This window comes from Zalophus californianus, chromosome 1 (assembly GCF_009762305.2).
Source record: "Zalophus californianus isolate mZalCal1 chromosome 1, mZalCal1.pri.v2, whole genome shotgun sequence".
Classification (NCBI taxonomy): domain Eukaryota; kingdom Metazoa; phylum Chordata; class Mammalia; order Carnivora; family Otariidae; genus Zalophus; species Zalophus californianus.
Genome location: NC_045595.1, coordinates 34,107,468 through 34,123,619, shown reverse-complemented (window position 1 = coordinate 34,123,619; position 16,152 = coordinate 34,107,468). Strand labels below are relative to the sequence as shown.

Genomic DNA, 16,152 nt, shown 5'->3' with positions numbered 1-16,152 from the left:
ACTTCTGCCCACATTACACTGGGCAGGACTCAGTCATGTGGCTACACTTACCTGCATATAAGGATGGGAAAAGTAGCCCACCTCTATGCCCAGAAAGATAACCAAATGATTTTGAAAGACAAGTGGTCATCTCTGACTTAAGGGCCAAGGAGAATCTTGAGAAGAAAGTGGTGATAACCCTCACCTTCTGAGGTTCAACTTTATAGTATTTCTTTTCTTTTCTTTTTGAGAGAGAAAGTGTGTGAGTGGGGGTGGGGATGAGAAAGGGAGGGGCATAGAGAGAGAGAGAGAATCTTAAGCAGGCTCCACACCTGACATGTGGCTCAATCACACAACTCTGACATCATGACCTGAGCCGAAATCAAGAGTCAGATGCATAATTGACTGAGCCACCCAGACTCCCCAAACTTATTGAATTTCTGATGAACTAGGGTAGAGCAGAGGAGGCTGGGGTAGTAGAGGGGAATTCACCATAAGGGAGAGGATAGACCTGCCTGTTGATTCACCTCAAAGCCAAGATCCTGTTTTTCATGAGGGAAGATTAATTCCAAACATGACATATGGATGAAGTTAGAAATCCCTCCTTATCCAAATGGGTGAGTGTTTATATATTAAAAGAGCTGTGTCCTGAAGAATTGCATATATTTTGGGGAGCCCGTACCCCAATATAATTCCACTTAAAACCATAAAATAACCCATTCATTCATTCATTCATTTTTTTTTCAACAAAGCTTATTGAGTACCTATCGTGTGCTTTGCACATTCTAGGTGGTGCGATACTGTTGTCCCTGCCCTCATGCCCTCAATAATAAATAAATATGATTTCAAGTAGCCATAAGCACAATGAAGAAAACAGAGTTTTGTTGCAAGGTTAAGAGATAGAACGTGTGTAGGGGAGAAGGGTCTGGCACTCTTCTAGATTGGATAAAGCAGGATTTGGTGAATGTTACCAAGGGAGAGAAAAGTTTCCTTTCCCCATTTCTAAGACCCAATAAGATTGCTGCTGTGCCAAAAAAAAAATATATATATATATATATATTGATAACCAAACAATTTTCTGTGTTGGTCCAAGACTACTCCATTTTTCTGGACCTCTTGCTTTCAAGAGCCACTCTATGCAACCGTGGTGACAAAAATAATAGCATAAATGAGCTTTGTGTGTAGACTTATATTTTCCAGGATTTTTTCTGTAGAGGACAGTAATTAAGGAGGACCCCTGGGATTCTCAGACTTACCCCACGAGGTACAGCTCCTTAGCAATACACTGATGAGGGATCAGGCACCAGGATCGTGTAGTTTGAGCAGGACCAGGAATGTGACCTCACAGGTGGAAGAAAGGATATCCATTCTGCCTTCATCCCACAATTATTTCTTCAATACTTTCTATGTGTCAGATACCGTGTTAAGACCTGGAGATAAAGGGAACAAATGTGGCACAAGCCTGACTTGAGAGGTGTTAGCCTGAAGGAAAAGAGAGAGCTGGATAGAAAAATCAAAGTTGTCCATGTACACGTGTTTATGCTCCCACTGTGTGCAAAACCCTTTGGCCAATTCTGTAAACCACGGTGTGTAGCCTCTTGGGCTGCTTCACGTGCCCCTTCACGAATACGTGAGCACATTTTTCCTCCCCGAGGCGCTCCTCCCTGCAAGGGCACTGACTTCCTGCTCTTATTAACGATTCTGCAGGTGCTCCCCTGATGAGGGACTTCAGCCTCGTTCTGCTTCATGACCAGGCAGCTGTAGGGGTCCCACAGGGTGAGATTCTTACCTTATCCTGGGATCCAGCCCCAACATATGTGTTCTCATTCTGCCCCTCCCAGGTCACCCGATGGCTGCCAGAAACCACGGGTCGCCGTTGTGCGTCAGTCCTCCAAAGTCAACCTTGTCATCCCACAGATGCTGTCAGAGGCCACGTCTGAATGCCATGCCAAAACAACGAGCCCAGAAGGAACATTTGGTCAATCTGGTTTGTCAGAAAGCCAAAAAATAAGACATTTGTTCGATTGAATTCATGCAAGAGTCGGTTTGTTTTATTTTTAGCTGAATTTAGTCTTGTTGGCAAGCGTATCTAGGCAGAGGTCTTGTCTCCTAGGGTTACAAGAGCCCACGTAGTCAACAGCCACCACAACAAAAATGTGTCCGCTTCCCCCCCACACCCCGATCTTCGTCTTATCTCCATAACCACGGTGGAAAGCAGGTGAGGGCCAGAACCTTGTCACTTCTCCATCACACACGGTAGATCTGTATTAATATTTGTGTCAGTCAGGGCCCTACCAGGAAAGAGGTGGCCTACCCAATTGGAATCACTTGGGGAAAGTGTAGCAGAAGGACAGTTTGCAAAGGTGCAGGCAGGTGTAGAGAAATGCCAGGGGATAGGGCAGCGACTCAGGACAGTAACAGAACTCTGGCAAGGCCTGGAGGGACATGGAGAGGGGGTGGACTGGAGAGACGGACAGACAGCCATCTTTGTCCAAGGAATGCATCCACTGTGTGTCTCATCCCTAGCAGGAGAGCTGGGGGAAATAGAACCCCAGCCTCACTCTCCTCCCTCCCTTAGATCACCTCTCTGGGGTCCCTCATAGCCAGACTTACCTGGCCTGAGGGCACAAAGCCTGTGGATATAACTCATATCTGTCAGCCTCCCGGAACACAGAAGAATCTAGAAGGGTGGAAAGTAGAGCTGGAAGAACAGACAGAAGGTGTCCAGCCCGGTACTCTGTCAACTAATTTCCCGGAGAATTTGATTCCACACCCTCTCCATGTAAGTCAGCATCTTACTTTTCAAGTTTTAAGCAGTCATGTGGATTCACAGACTCTTGAGCTTAGGGGAATTTGAAAGCACCAACTCCTCTGGGATGCAGAAAACATCTCTCAAGTCCATCCTGCTCTTGAATGCCTCTGTTGATAAGAAGATCACTACATGTCAAGGCATTTGAGGGCACGTCTAATGAGAAGCCGCTGCAACCCAGCTCCCTTTTGCTCTGGTCTCTAGTGCTCTAGGTCACCAGAACAAGTCTAAATCCCCAGCTCTCTTTCACAAGGAAGGATGTTAGAACCTTAAAACTCCACATCTGGGCATGGGGTGAGGAGAAGCTGCAAAGCTTGGGCTGATCTCCCAGGCCAAGGCAGAAAGGATCTCATCTTGCAGAGAGGGTGGGGAAACCACTTCTCTCCTTGCATCCCACCACAAATGCCTCTAAAATTCAGAGCATCCTAAAAATGAAGACACAACTTTGAAATCCCTGAGAACCAGAGCTGGGACCCTTCCAACAGATTTAAGTATATTTCAAAGCCACACACTCCCCTCGGCAAGACAGAAGAATCCAACAGTGATGGCCCACGGCAGCGTGTCCTTAATGAAAACCTAGCAGCTAAAAACACCCTCGGCCAGCTTCGAGGACCGCACTGCGTCTAGCCTGTTCCGTTTCATCTTTTCAAAAATCCCAGCCTGCAGAAAGCTGGGAAGGGCTGGGTTGTTTGCAGGAATCGGTGTAAAACGTAGACAGTAGTTTATTTGTTAGGCTGGTAACACATGAGAAATGGAGGAGAGATTTGTTTTCTGTAGCAGGAGGCAGATCAAGCCAGCTGGCAGTGTGCCTGAAACAAATAACCAAGAAACAACTAGATCTGTGTGAAATTTGGTGAGAAAGTTTAAAGTCGGTCGGGCAGGGAAGGGGCCGCCAGTGGAAGATAAAACGGGCAGAAGCGGAGAGGACAAAGATGGTCGAGTTCTCTTACAGCTAAACTCACTGCCCTATTTCTTTTGCACCAGTTTGAAGAGTTGAAATTGAATTGGGTTGGTTCCATTTTTTTTATATTTCTCTTCAGCAGCTGTAAGCTTTGAAAGATCAAGTTGGGACTATAAAGAAGTAGTTTCAGTCGTTACCCCACCGTTTACTATGGGAACTCAGATGCCACAACAACCCTGAAAGACACACGTTATGAGCCCATTTTTTAACCGTATAAATATTTTAAAATTTACATTCCGTAAAATTCACTTTCTTTTCTGAACAGTTAGTTCTATGAGTTCTCATAAAAGCATCCAGTTGTATAATCTCCACAGTGAAGATACAAAGCAGTTGTGTCACCTCAAATCTTCCCCCTCGTGCTAGACTTTTCTCCTCACAACCTCCCCCGACCCAGCACTAACTCCTGGAAACTACTGTTCCTCTGTCCCTATTGTTCTGTCTTTTCTAAAATGTCCTATACATGAAATCATATAGAATAGAGCCTTTTGAGTCTGTCCTGGCCACATTTCCAAGTAAGTCAAAGGACGCTCAGAGAAGTTCAGTAACCTGCCCAGGGTCACACAGCTAGAAAAGCAGAAATTTAAGTGCAAGCGCACCGATTCCAGATCTTATCCTTTTTCCCCAGTGCTGAGCTGGAACACTGTTTCGTCATCTCCCTCATCAAGATTGTGGCGGAGGAGAGAGTGGGGGGAGGGTGGTACAATGAAATCATGGATGCAGAAGGACTTTGGAAAATGTAAAGCCCTTTGTGCAAGGCAGCATTGCTTCTTGTTTCTAGCAGTCTTTGTCCCAAGCCAAGCATTTGCAGGAGGGCATTGAGCTCTACTGAACGTGGTGGAATACCTTTGAAGCTAGCCCTATCAGTCTGTTTAAAGAAACTTTCTCTCTCCCTCTCTCTTTCTCTCTCTCTCCTAATGCTAATGTAAGAAGCACCTCAGGAGGTTAAAAGACCTATCTTGACTGGAAAAAAGAATCACTGCTTTCCACAAACACAGGTTTTATTTAATGGGATTTGGGCTGTGCAGGGGTGTTTTGGTCATCTGAAGGGATCTTTCTATTCTCAGGACATGAAAGTAACTGCTATGAAATAGAATTTGACTTGACTATTATGTCACAAGAAGTAAACATCATCTGCTGGCCTGATGGCTTGGATGCCTCTCTCTAAACTGCTTCTGCCAAAGGCTTTGAAATGTTTGCTTTCAGGCTGGATTCAACCATCAGAATATTTAGGGAAGAACATGCCAAAGCCCCACAAAGCAGATCCCTCTCTTGGTGAAGATAAACGTGCAAAGCTGTGGTTTTCTTGAAGCCATAGAAATATGAGTGTCGTCCCTTCTTCCACTCTGGCTCCCTCTAAATGTTATCAAAAGCAAAGGTCTTCTTTCTTTGTTACTGCTGCAGATGGGGCAGTTTTAGCAATAGGCCCCACCAATGCTCATGAGATATGTGGAGGGTCGCTCGGTTCCAACACTGCCCGGTGGAGGGATGATGCAAGCCGCACGTGCAATTTCTAATTCTGTAGGAGACATATCTTCAAAAGCAAAAAGAAATAATTGAAATTCATTTTAATGATGTATTTTAGGGCACCTGGGTGGCTCAGTCGTTAAGCGTCTGCCTTCAGCTCAGGTCATGATCCCAGGGTCCTGGGATCAAGCCCCGCATTGGGCTCCCTGCTCAGTGGGAAGCCTGCTTCTCTGTCTCCCACTCCCCCTGCTTGTGTTCCCTCTCTCGCTGTCTCTCTCTCTGTCAAATAAATACATAAAATCTTTAAAAAATAATAATAATGAGAAGATCTAACAATTGTAAATATCTATGCCCTTAACATGGGAGCAGCCAATTATATAAGGCAATTAATAACAAAAACAAAGAAACACATTGACAACAATGCAATAATAGTGGGGGACTTTAACACCCCCCTGACTGAAATGGACAGATCATCTAAGCAAAAGATCAACAAGGAAATAAAGGCTTTAAATGACACACTGGACCAAATGGACTTCACAGACATATTCAGAACATTCCATCCCAAAGCAACGGAATACACATTCTTCCCGAGTGCCCATGGAACATTCTCCAGAATTGATCACATCCTAGGTCACAAATCAGGTCTCAACCGGTACCCAAAGATTGGGATCATTCCCTGCACATTTTCAGACCACAATGCTTTGAAACTAGAACTCAATCACAAGAGGAAAGTCGGAAAGATCTCAAATACATGGAGGCTAAAGAGCATCCTACTAAAGAATGAAAGGGTCAACCAGGAAATTAAAGAATTAAAAAAATTCATGGAAACCAATGAAAATGAAAACACAACTGTTCAAAATCTTTGGGATACAGCAAAGTCAGTCCTGAGAGGAAAGTATATAGCAATAAAAGCCTTTCTCAAGAAACAAGAAAGGTCTCAAATACACAACCTAACCCTACACCTAAAGGAGCTGGAGAAAGAAGAGCAAATAAAGCCTAAACCCAGCAGGAGAAGAGAAATCATAAAGATCAGAGCAGAAATCAATGAAATAGAAACCAAAAGAACAGTAGAACAGATCAACGAAACTAGGAGCTGGTTCTTGGAAAGAATTAACAAGATTGATAAACCCCTGGCCAGACTAATCAAAAAGAAAAGAGAAATGACCCAATTCAACAAAATCATGAATGAAAGAGGAGAGATCACAACCAACACCAAAGAAATACAAACAATTATAAGAACATATTATGAGCAACTCTATGCCAGCAAATTAGATAACCTGGAAGAAATGGGTGCATTCCTAGAGATGTATCAACTACCAAAATTGAACCAGGAAGAAATAGAAAACCTGAACAGACCTATAACCACTAAGGAAATTGAAGCAGTCATCAAAAATCTCCCAACAAACAAAAGCCCAAAGCCAGATGGCTTCCCAGGGGAATTCTATCAGACATTCAAAGAAGAATTAATACCTATTCTCCTGAAGCTGTTCCAAAAAATAGAAATGGAAGGAAAACTTCCAAACTCATTTTATGAGGCCAGCATTACCTTGATCCCAAAACCAGACAAAGACCCCATCAAAAAGGAGAATTACAGACCAATATCCTTCATGAACATGGATGCAAAAATTCTCACCAAAATACTAGCCAGTAGGATCCAACAGTACATTAAAAGGATTATTCACCACGACCAAGCGGGATTTATCCCTGGGCTGCAAGGCTGGTTCAACATCCGCAAATCAATCAACATGATACAATACATTAACAAAACAAAGAACAAGAATCATATGATCCTCTCAATAGATGCAGAAAAAGCATTTGACAAAGTACAGCATCCTTTCTTGGTCAAAACTCTTCAGAGTATAGGGATAGAGGGTACATACCTCAATATCATAAAAGCCATCTATGAAAAACCTACAGCGAATATCATTCTCAATGGGGAAAAGCTGAGAGCTTTTCCCCTAAGGTCAGGAACGCGGCAGGGATGTCCACTCTCACCACTGCTATTCAACATAGTATTAGAAGTCCTAGCCACAGCAATCAGACAACAAAAAGAAATCAAGGGCATCCAAATCGGCAAAGAGGAAGTCAAACTCTCACTCTTTGCAGATGATATGATACTTATGTGGAAAACCCAAAAGACTCCACCCCAAAACTGCTAGAACTCATACAGGAATTCAGTAAAGTAGCAGGATATAAAATCAATGCACAGAAATCAGTGGCATTCCTATACACCAACAACAAGACAGAAGAGAGACAAATCAAGGTGTCGATCCCATTTACAATTACACCCAAAACCATAAGATACCTAGGAATAAATTTAACCAAAGAGGCAAAGGATCTGTACTCAGAAAACTATAAAATACTCATGAAAGAAATTGAAGAAGACACAAAGAAATGGAAAAACGTTCCATGCTCATGGATTGGAAGAACCAACATTGTGAAGATGTCAATGCTACCTAGAGCAAGCTACACATTCAATGCAATCCCCATCAAAATACCATCCACTTTTTTCAAAGAAATGGAACAAATAATCCTAAAATTTGTATGGAACCAGAAGAGACCCCGAATAGCCAGAGGAATGTTGAAAAAGAAAAACAAAGCTGGCGGCATCACAATTCCAGACTTCCAGCTCTATTACAAAGCTGTCATCATCAAGACAGTACAGTACTGGCACAAAAACAGACACATAGATCAATGGAACAGAATAGAGAGCCCAGAAATGGACCCTCAACTCTATGGTCAACTCATCTTTGACAAAGCAGGAAAGAATGTCCAATGGAAAAAAGACAGTCTCTTCAACAAATGGTGTTGGGAAAATTGGACAGCCACATGCAGAAGAATGAAACTGGGCCATTTCCTTACACCACACACAAAAATAGACTCCGAATGGATGAAAGACCTAAATGTGAGACAGGAGTCCATCAAAATCCTAAAGGAGAACACAGGCAGCAACCTCTTCGACCTCAGCCGCAGCAACTTCTTCCTAGAAACATCGCCAAAGGCAAGGGAAGCAAGGGCAAAAATGAAGTATTGGGATTTCATCAAGATAAAAAGTTTTTGCACAACACAAGACACAGTCCACAAAACCAAAAGACAACCGACAGAATGTGAGAAAATATTTGCAAATGACATATCAGATAAAGGGCTAGTATCCAAAATCTATAAAGAACTTATCAAACTCAAGACCCAAAGAACAAATAATCCAATCAAGAAATGGGCAGAAGACATGAACAGATATTTTTCCAAAGAAGACATCCAAATGGCCAACGGACACATGAAAAAGTGCTTAACATCGCTTGGCATCAGGGAAATCCAAATCAAAACCTCAGTAAGATACCATCTCACACCAGTCAGAATGGCTAAAATTAACAAGTCAGGAAACGACAGATGTTGGCGGGGATGCGGAAAAAGGGGAACCCTCCTACACTGTTGGTGGGAATGAAAGCTGGTGCAGCCACTCTGGAAAACAGTATGGAGGTTCCTCAAACAGTTGAAAATAGAGCTACCATACGATCCAGCGATTGCACTACTGGGTATTTACCCCAAAGATACAAATGTAGGGATCCGAAGGGGTACGTGCACCCCGATGTTTATAGCAGCAATGTCCACAATAGCCAAACTGTGGAAAGAGCCAAGATGTCCATCGACAGATGAATGGATAAAGAAGATGTGGTATATAAAAAGGAATGAGATCTTACCATTTGCAATGACGTGGATGGAACTGGAGGGTGTTATGCTGAGTGAAATAAGTCAATCAGAGAAAGACATGTATCATATGACCTCACTGATATGAGGAATTCTTAAGCTCAGGAAACAAACTGAGGGTTGCTGGAGTGGTGGGGGGTGGGAGGGATGGGGTGGCTGGGTCATAGACATTGGGGAGGGTATGTGCTATGGTGAGTGCTGTGAATTGTGCAGGACTGTTGAATCACAGATCTGTACTTCTGAAACAAATAATGCAACATATGTTAAGAAAAAAGAAAAAGAAGAAGACAGCAGGAGGGGAAGAATGAAGGGGAGTAAGTCGGACGGGGAGACAAACCATGAGAGACGAGGGACTCTGAAAAACAAACTGAGGGTTCTAGAGGGGAGGGGGGCGGGGGGATGGGTTAGCCTGGTGATGGGTATTAAAGAGGGCATGTTCTGCGTGGAGCACTGGGTGTTATGCACAAACAATGAATCATGGAACACTACATCAAAAACTAATGATGTAATGTATGGTGATTAACATAACAATAAAAATTTTTAAAAAGCAAAAAAATTAAAATAATAATAATGTATTTTAAACCAGTATATTCAAAATACATAATCAACATACAGTTATTCATGAGGTTTGTTTGCTCATCCAAGAAAATGACAATGATGTCTACTCACAGAGTAGGTGCTAGGATTAAAGGACACCATCCAACTAAAGTGCCTGACACGTGGTAAGTGGTGGATAAGTGTGAGTTGTTATTAGAAGCATCAATATTCCTGTTTTTACTGGTATCATGACTCTTACCATTGCTATTCAGTAGCCAAACCTCAGGGCACCTGGGTGACTCAGTCAGTTAAGCATCCGACTCTTGATTTCATCTCAGGTCATGATCTCAGGGTCATGTCCAGCTCTACACTCAGCAGGGAGTCTACTTGAGATTCTCTCCCTCCTTCTTCCTCCACCCCTCCGTCTGCTCAAGTTCTGTCTCTCTCTCTCTCTCAAATAAATAAATCTTAAAAAAAAAAAAAGTCAAACCTCACTAGTCTGTCTTTGGAGTTCCTATGGAAATGGAAATCAGAATCAGATTCACTACCTCTGAGGTGGAGGGGATTTAGGAAAAAGGCAACCAAAGGAATGAATCATGTTTTATAGCCCTTAAGAGTTAAAAAAACAAACAAACAAACAAATTCAGCGTGCTCAGTCGGTTAAGCATCTGCCTTCGGCTCAGGTCATGATCCAAAGGTCCTGGAATCGAGCCCCATGTCGGCTCCCTGTTCAGCAGGGAGCCTGCTTCTCCCTCTCCCTCTGCTGCTCCCCCTGCTTGTTTTCTCTCTCCCTCTCTCTGTCAAATAAGTAAATAAAATCTTTTTAAAAAGAGAGCTAAAGAAATCTTTCCTCTGTGTCATTTCTTTGATAGTCACACTTAACCTATAATGCAGAAACAGTTTTATCCTCTTTAGGGATGAGGAAAGTGAGGCAGGCTCAGAAAAGTTAGGTAAGGCACTCGGAGTCACCCAAACAGAGCAGAAGAGCAAGGACTTAACTATAGGGCTTTTATCTCCAAAGCGATTTCTTTAATAAAACTCTAAACCAGCAGAACCTTGGGCCTGCATCTGAACGCTGGTTCTGCTGGTCATGGTTTATGCTGGGCAAGTTGCCTGACCTTTCTGTGCTTCCCATCTGTAATGTGGTAATATCTTCTGCACAGGAGTCAGGAAGGTTAAATGTGGTGGGTTTGTAGACTGAGTAACAGAACGCTCCACAGATCGCCAACGTACACTCTGTGTTGATTTCCAAAATCAGAACTCCTATTGGACTCTGAAGCTGGATGTTGAGTTAATTGGAGTTTGGTCTACACTTTGGATAGAAACTATCAGTAACCAGTAGTTTTAAAGCTATACTTCTTTAGATGAGAAAAATCACTGAGGGTTAAGTCTTAGCACTGGCATCATGCTTTTCATGCATGTTGATTGACTTCAATGTGCCCATCTGGCTTCACATGGTTTTCTTCTGCTGTGAAGCATTCCTCATCCCCCAAGATCCCGTGAAGAAGCTTCATCTTGAAACCATCACTGCCATCCGGCTAGCAGACACTGTGCTTAGCTCTCCAGTGAAGGCATGATGGGAACAAAAATTACCCCACATCAAGAGAAGTATGGCTCAGAGTCTTAGCAGGACACACATGGCTGCCTCCCATGGGACAGTTGTGGAGAATTTAATAAAAGTAAAGAATTGTTTATAAAAGTGTGGGTAGACTTAAGGGAAACCAGTAAGGGGTGGTATAGAGCCTCATGCTTAACTACAGAGGGGCTGTCGTCAGCCCAAGCTTGAAGGGGCAAGGAGACAAAACCAGAACTTCACCCAACCTCCAATGACCTTGAGGGCTGCCTGACAGGGACCATGACCTTCAGTAGAAAGTCACAGTCAAACTGTAGAGGAAGGAAGAACGGAGGAATGAGGAAGAAGGGAAATAAACATGATGTCCTCACTATCAGATTTCATGCCAGTGCTCCTGATTGGCTGCATTCAACAGAAAGTCAGAGGGAGAAGGAGCCCATTGATGGAGTCCATGAAGATCAACCTCCCAGAGCACAGTGCTTGGTAAAGAAGAGAGTGGAACTGGAGGGACAAATGGGAAACATCCCGCACAAAATTGTCATTTCGTTTGGATCCTGGCACCTTTCCTAAATGACCAATTCTCCAGCCCCTGAGTTTGGGAGGTGATTTGGAAGAAAGCATGACCAACCTGTTACTCTTCAAGTTCTACCCTCATTGACTGACAAAGTCCTCTTCCTGCTTCCTTTCCAAATATCTTTCTTTCTGAATGGCATTTTTCCAACCTGCACATTATACCAGCTCTATAAAAGTGTGTTCAGTGTGCAACTTAAGAAACCAGTGCAAGAGACCCAAGATTGACTAAGCCCTATGGTAAACCAGGCACTGTGCTAGGTAATTAACACAGGTTAACCCTCAGTCTGTGCCCTCAAGGATTCTATCATCTAATAAGAAAGGGGGGAAATATGTTTGAAGTTCATCACTTTGAATTGTAAACAAATGTTATAAAGATACGTTATAATGGAAAACTCAGTTGGGCTTTGCAGTAGGTTGGGAAATGGTTAGCACTCATCAGAAAGAAGTGATTTACACCAAGAAAGAGGATTTGATATGATGACAATCTGATGGAGGTGGGCATGGTATTTTATGCTCAGCAAGAGGAGAGACTGTATTTCATACAAATCGAAGTATTGGCCAAGATACCTTAGTCCCTGGACCTAATTTTTTTAAGACTCTGATTTATTTCAAGACCTTAAGGAAGAGGTTGGATCAAAATAAAGAAGCTAGTCCCACAGAAGGAGCCCTAAGGACATATACAGCTGCATCTCTGACCGTACAGATTATGAGACTAAACCCAAAATAGCCCATACATTCAGTGGTCGTAATGGGCTAGGGCAGAGACGGAACAGGAAAAGAGAATTGGTCCTTTGTCATCTTAAAGCCCCAACAAGGGTAGATATGTTTTTTCACTTTCCAACTGACTCTGGACACAGAATACATTTGGCTGCAACAAGGAGGACACTCGATGTAGTAGAAATTGGGGTTTAGGGTACCTTCAAGTTTTAAAATGGGAAATCTCTCACCTTCATAAGTGATTCATCAACTGATTTATTTACTAACTTTCATAAATTTTTTGTTGATTGTACATCTAATAGTCATGCGGGAAACTTGAAGTAATGCACACAAAGAATAAATAATGAACTGTCAGTCCTCTTTTATCCCATCTTACAAAGATTTCTGCCAAAAGCTTTTCAGTAAATCTCCATGTACATTTGGGTTTGGGGCCTATTTTCAGTTTCCTTTGACACATGTGGGATTATACTGTAATTACTATTTCCTCTCAGTCCCCAATTTAAAGACTAACTGTAGTCTTGGAACACCTGGGTGGCTCAGTCAGTTAAGTGTCTGACTGTATATTGTTGATGTCAACCCAGGTCATGATTTCAGGGTCATGAGATCAAGCCCTGCGTCAGGATCTGCACTTAGTGCAGAGTCAGCTTGAAATTCTCTCTCTCCCTCTGCCCCTCCCCGCAGCTCTAAATAAATAAATAAATAAATTTATTATAAATTTATTTATAATTATAATACAATTAAATTATAAATATATTATAAATTTATTTATTTTATTATTATTTTTTGATTCATATCACCAGTTGTGAATTAGTACATAGTGTAGGGGTGGATTCCCTATAATACGAATACAAACATCCTCATTTTTAACATAGCATCATTTTTTATTGTATTTTCCTACATCACAAAATATTTCTTTTTTTATTGTGGTGAAATATAAATAACATAAAATTTACCATTTTAACCGTTTTTAAGTGTACAATTTAGTGGCATTAAGTACATTTGCAATGTTGTCTAATCATCACCACTATCTCTTTCCAAATCTTTTTCATCTTGTCAAAGCAATACTCTCTACCCATTCCTCCCATACCCACAGCCCCTGGAGAAAAATAATATTCTCTAAACATCATTTCATACTGATGAAATGAAATATTTTGTAGTCAATATGAAATGACTGCAAAATATTTCTTGTGTGGATATGCTATTGTCTACCGAACCATTATTATAACTTCGGACAATTTTGTTGTTTCCAGATTTTTTATTCTGAGGTAGTAGCACATGTTTGTATGTGTGTATGTTTCTACTTGGTTCTTTGTATCTTCTGTTTCTCTGCAGCAATATTCTATTTTTTCATTTGTGTCAAGTGTGTTTGCAATTTTTGTTGGAGCATTTGCACTATAGAGGGTATAAAGTCTTTATCACATAATTTTACACATATACTCACATACATAATACATGTACATAATATATGATTATATAATAAATAATTCATATACATATTATTATATCCTTGAAATAAGTTCCTGGAAGTGAATTTACTGGATGAAATGTGCAGTATTTTAAAGCTTTAAAGTTCTTGACAAAATAGCTTCATTAAGTCTTTATCATTATTAGTAAAAAAGACTTTCACCACATTCTCTCTAAAAGAGTTTATCACATTTAGTAGATAAATAATAATATCTAATAGTTCTGATTTCTCTTTAATAGCTTATTAATGAACATATTTCTTTTACATGTTTATTAGCTATTTCTTATTTTATAAATTGTCAAGATATTTGACTGTTTATCTGCTTGAGTTTTACTATTCATTTTATTCATTTATCCAGTTTAACATTGACAGAGAATACTTACCTTTTTCCAGTGATATTTGTGACAAGTATTATCGCCAGTTTGTTTTTGGATTATTATTGGTGGTTTTTATAGCAAAATACAAAGTGTGAAATGTTTATGTGCTACCATCTTTAATCTTTGGGATTGTTGTCTTTTGTTTTTACCTTTAAAAGTTCTTCCCCCAAAAAACAGTCAGTACTCCCTTATTTTTTACATATTTATGATTTAATTGCTTTCCCCTTAATTCTTAGGTGTGCCAAAGGGGGAGGAGAAAGATGGCAGAGGAGTAGGAGACCTAAATTTCATCTGGTCCCAGGAATTCAGCTGGATAGGGATCAAACCATTCTGAACATCTACAAACTCAACAGGAGATCGAAGAAAAGAATAGCAGCAATCCTATGAACAGAAAAGTGACCACTTTCTGGAAGGTAGGACGTGCGGAGAAGTGAATCCGAGGAGATATTCGGGAGGATAGACGGCGGGGGGGGGAGGGGGGGTTCTGTTGGCCGCTTCTGGCAAGTGATAGAGCCATGGAGCACAAAATCGAAACTTTTAGAAGTTGGCTCCGCTGAGGGACGTCGCTCCAGGGGCTAAGCAGTGGGTGGAACCCTCACAGGACAGTGTGGTCTCAGGACCCTTGGGGTCACAGAAAGACCAGGGGTGCCTGAGTGCAGCAGAGCTCCCAGGTATCAGAGCGGGAAAGCCGCTGCAGAGACGGAGCCGAGGAGCAGGCTCTCAGCTCGGGGTTGCCATAAACCGTGATCCGTGCCACAGTTGGGCCACTGCTCCTCCAGCAGGGTCCCAACAAGCAGCAGATCCAGGGAGACTCCCCTTCCTCCCCCGGGAGGAGCGGCACCGGAGCGCACCGCCGGGATCTGCTGGGTTTGGAGACTCCACACAGGGTCGTGTGCCAGAGATAGAAATGCTCCGTCAGCCGGGTGAGCATGGAGTGCACTGGAGACCGAGGAGACGGGAGTGATTGACTGCTTTTCTCTGGGGGTGCACTGAGGAGTGGGGCCCCAAGTTCTCGGCTCCTCCGGGGTGGAGATTGGGAGGCCTCCGTTTTCACTCTCGTCCTCCAAAGCTGTACAGAAAGCTTGCAGGAAACAAAAGCTCCGAAAGCAAACCTGACCAGATTAATTAACCCCAGGCGGACAAGGGTGGGGCAATTCCACCTCCAGCAAAGACATTTGGGAACCATGGCAACAGGCCCCTCCCCCAGAAGATCAGCAAGAACAGCCAGCCAAGACCAAGTTTACAGATCAATGAGAGTGGCAGAATGCCAACACTAGGGGAATACTGACATAGAATTCATGGCTTTTGTACCATGATTCTTTAGTCTTTCAAAGTTAATTTTTTTAATTTTCTTTTTTTTCTTTATCTATTTTTTTAATTTTTCTTTTTGCCTTTTTCAACCAATATCTGATCAATCCCTTTTTTAAAAATCATTTTTATTTTTTCATTTTTAGAGTCGTATTCTATCCCTTCATTGTAGTTAACCTTACTTTTTGTATATATATATAAGTTTTCCTTTCTTTAAAATTTTGGGATACAGTTTCTTCTAACAGGCCAGAATATACTCTAAATCTAGTGTATGACTTTGTTCTAGTCTCCTGCCTGATCACATTCTCTCTCTCTCTTTTTTTTTTAATTTTTTCTTTCTTTTTTCAACCAACCTCTTATCAGTTCCTTTTTAAAATCTTTTTAATTTTCATCTTTATAGTCATATCCCAGCCCTTCATCATATTTACCCTTATTGTTGTGTGTATATATATATATATATATATGTATATATACATATATATATACATATATATATATGTATATATATATATATATACATATATATATATAAGTTTTCCTTTCTTTAAAATTTTGGGAGGCAGTTTCTTCTAACAGACCAAAATACACCCAAAATCTAGTGTGCGGCTCTGTTCTATTCACCGGCCTGATCATATTCTTTTTTTTTTTTTCCTTCCTTTTCCCCCAGTTTTGGGTCTCTTCTGA

The 16,152-nt window shown here is 41.6% G+C and overlaps 1 long non-coding RNA gene across 3 annotated transcripts in view; it reads left to right on the top strand.

The window, feature by feature from the left end:
- The window catches only part of LOC113918331, a 30,723-nt gene extending 28,544 nt beyond the window's left edge, over window positions 1-2,179 (top strand). For all 3 annotated transcript variants that reach the window (XR_003518523.1, XR_003518524.1, XR_003518525.1), the window contains one exon: window positions 1,821-2,179. This is a non-coding gene — a long non-coding RNA (uncharacterized LOC113918331). The remainder of the gene's footprint in view (window positions 1-1,820) is intronic.
- Window positions 2,180-16,152: the final 13,973 nt, after the last annotated feature.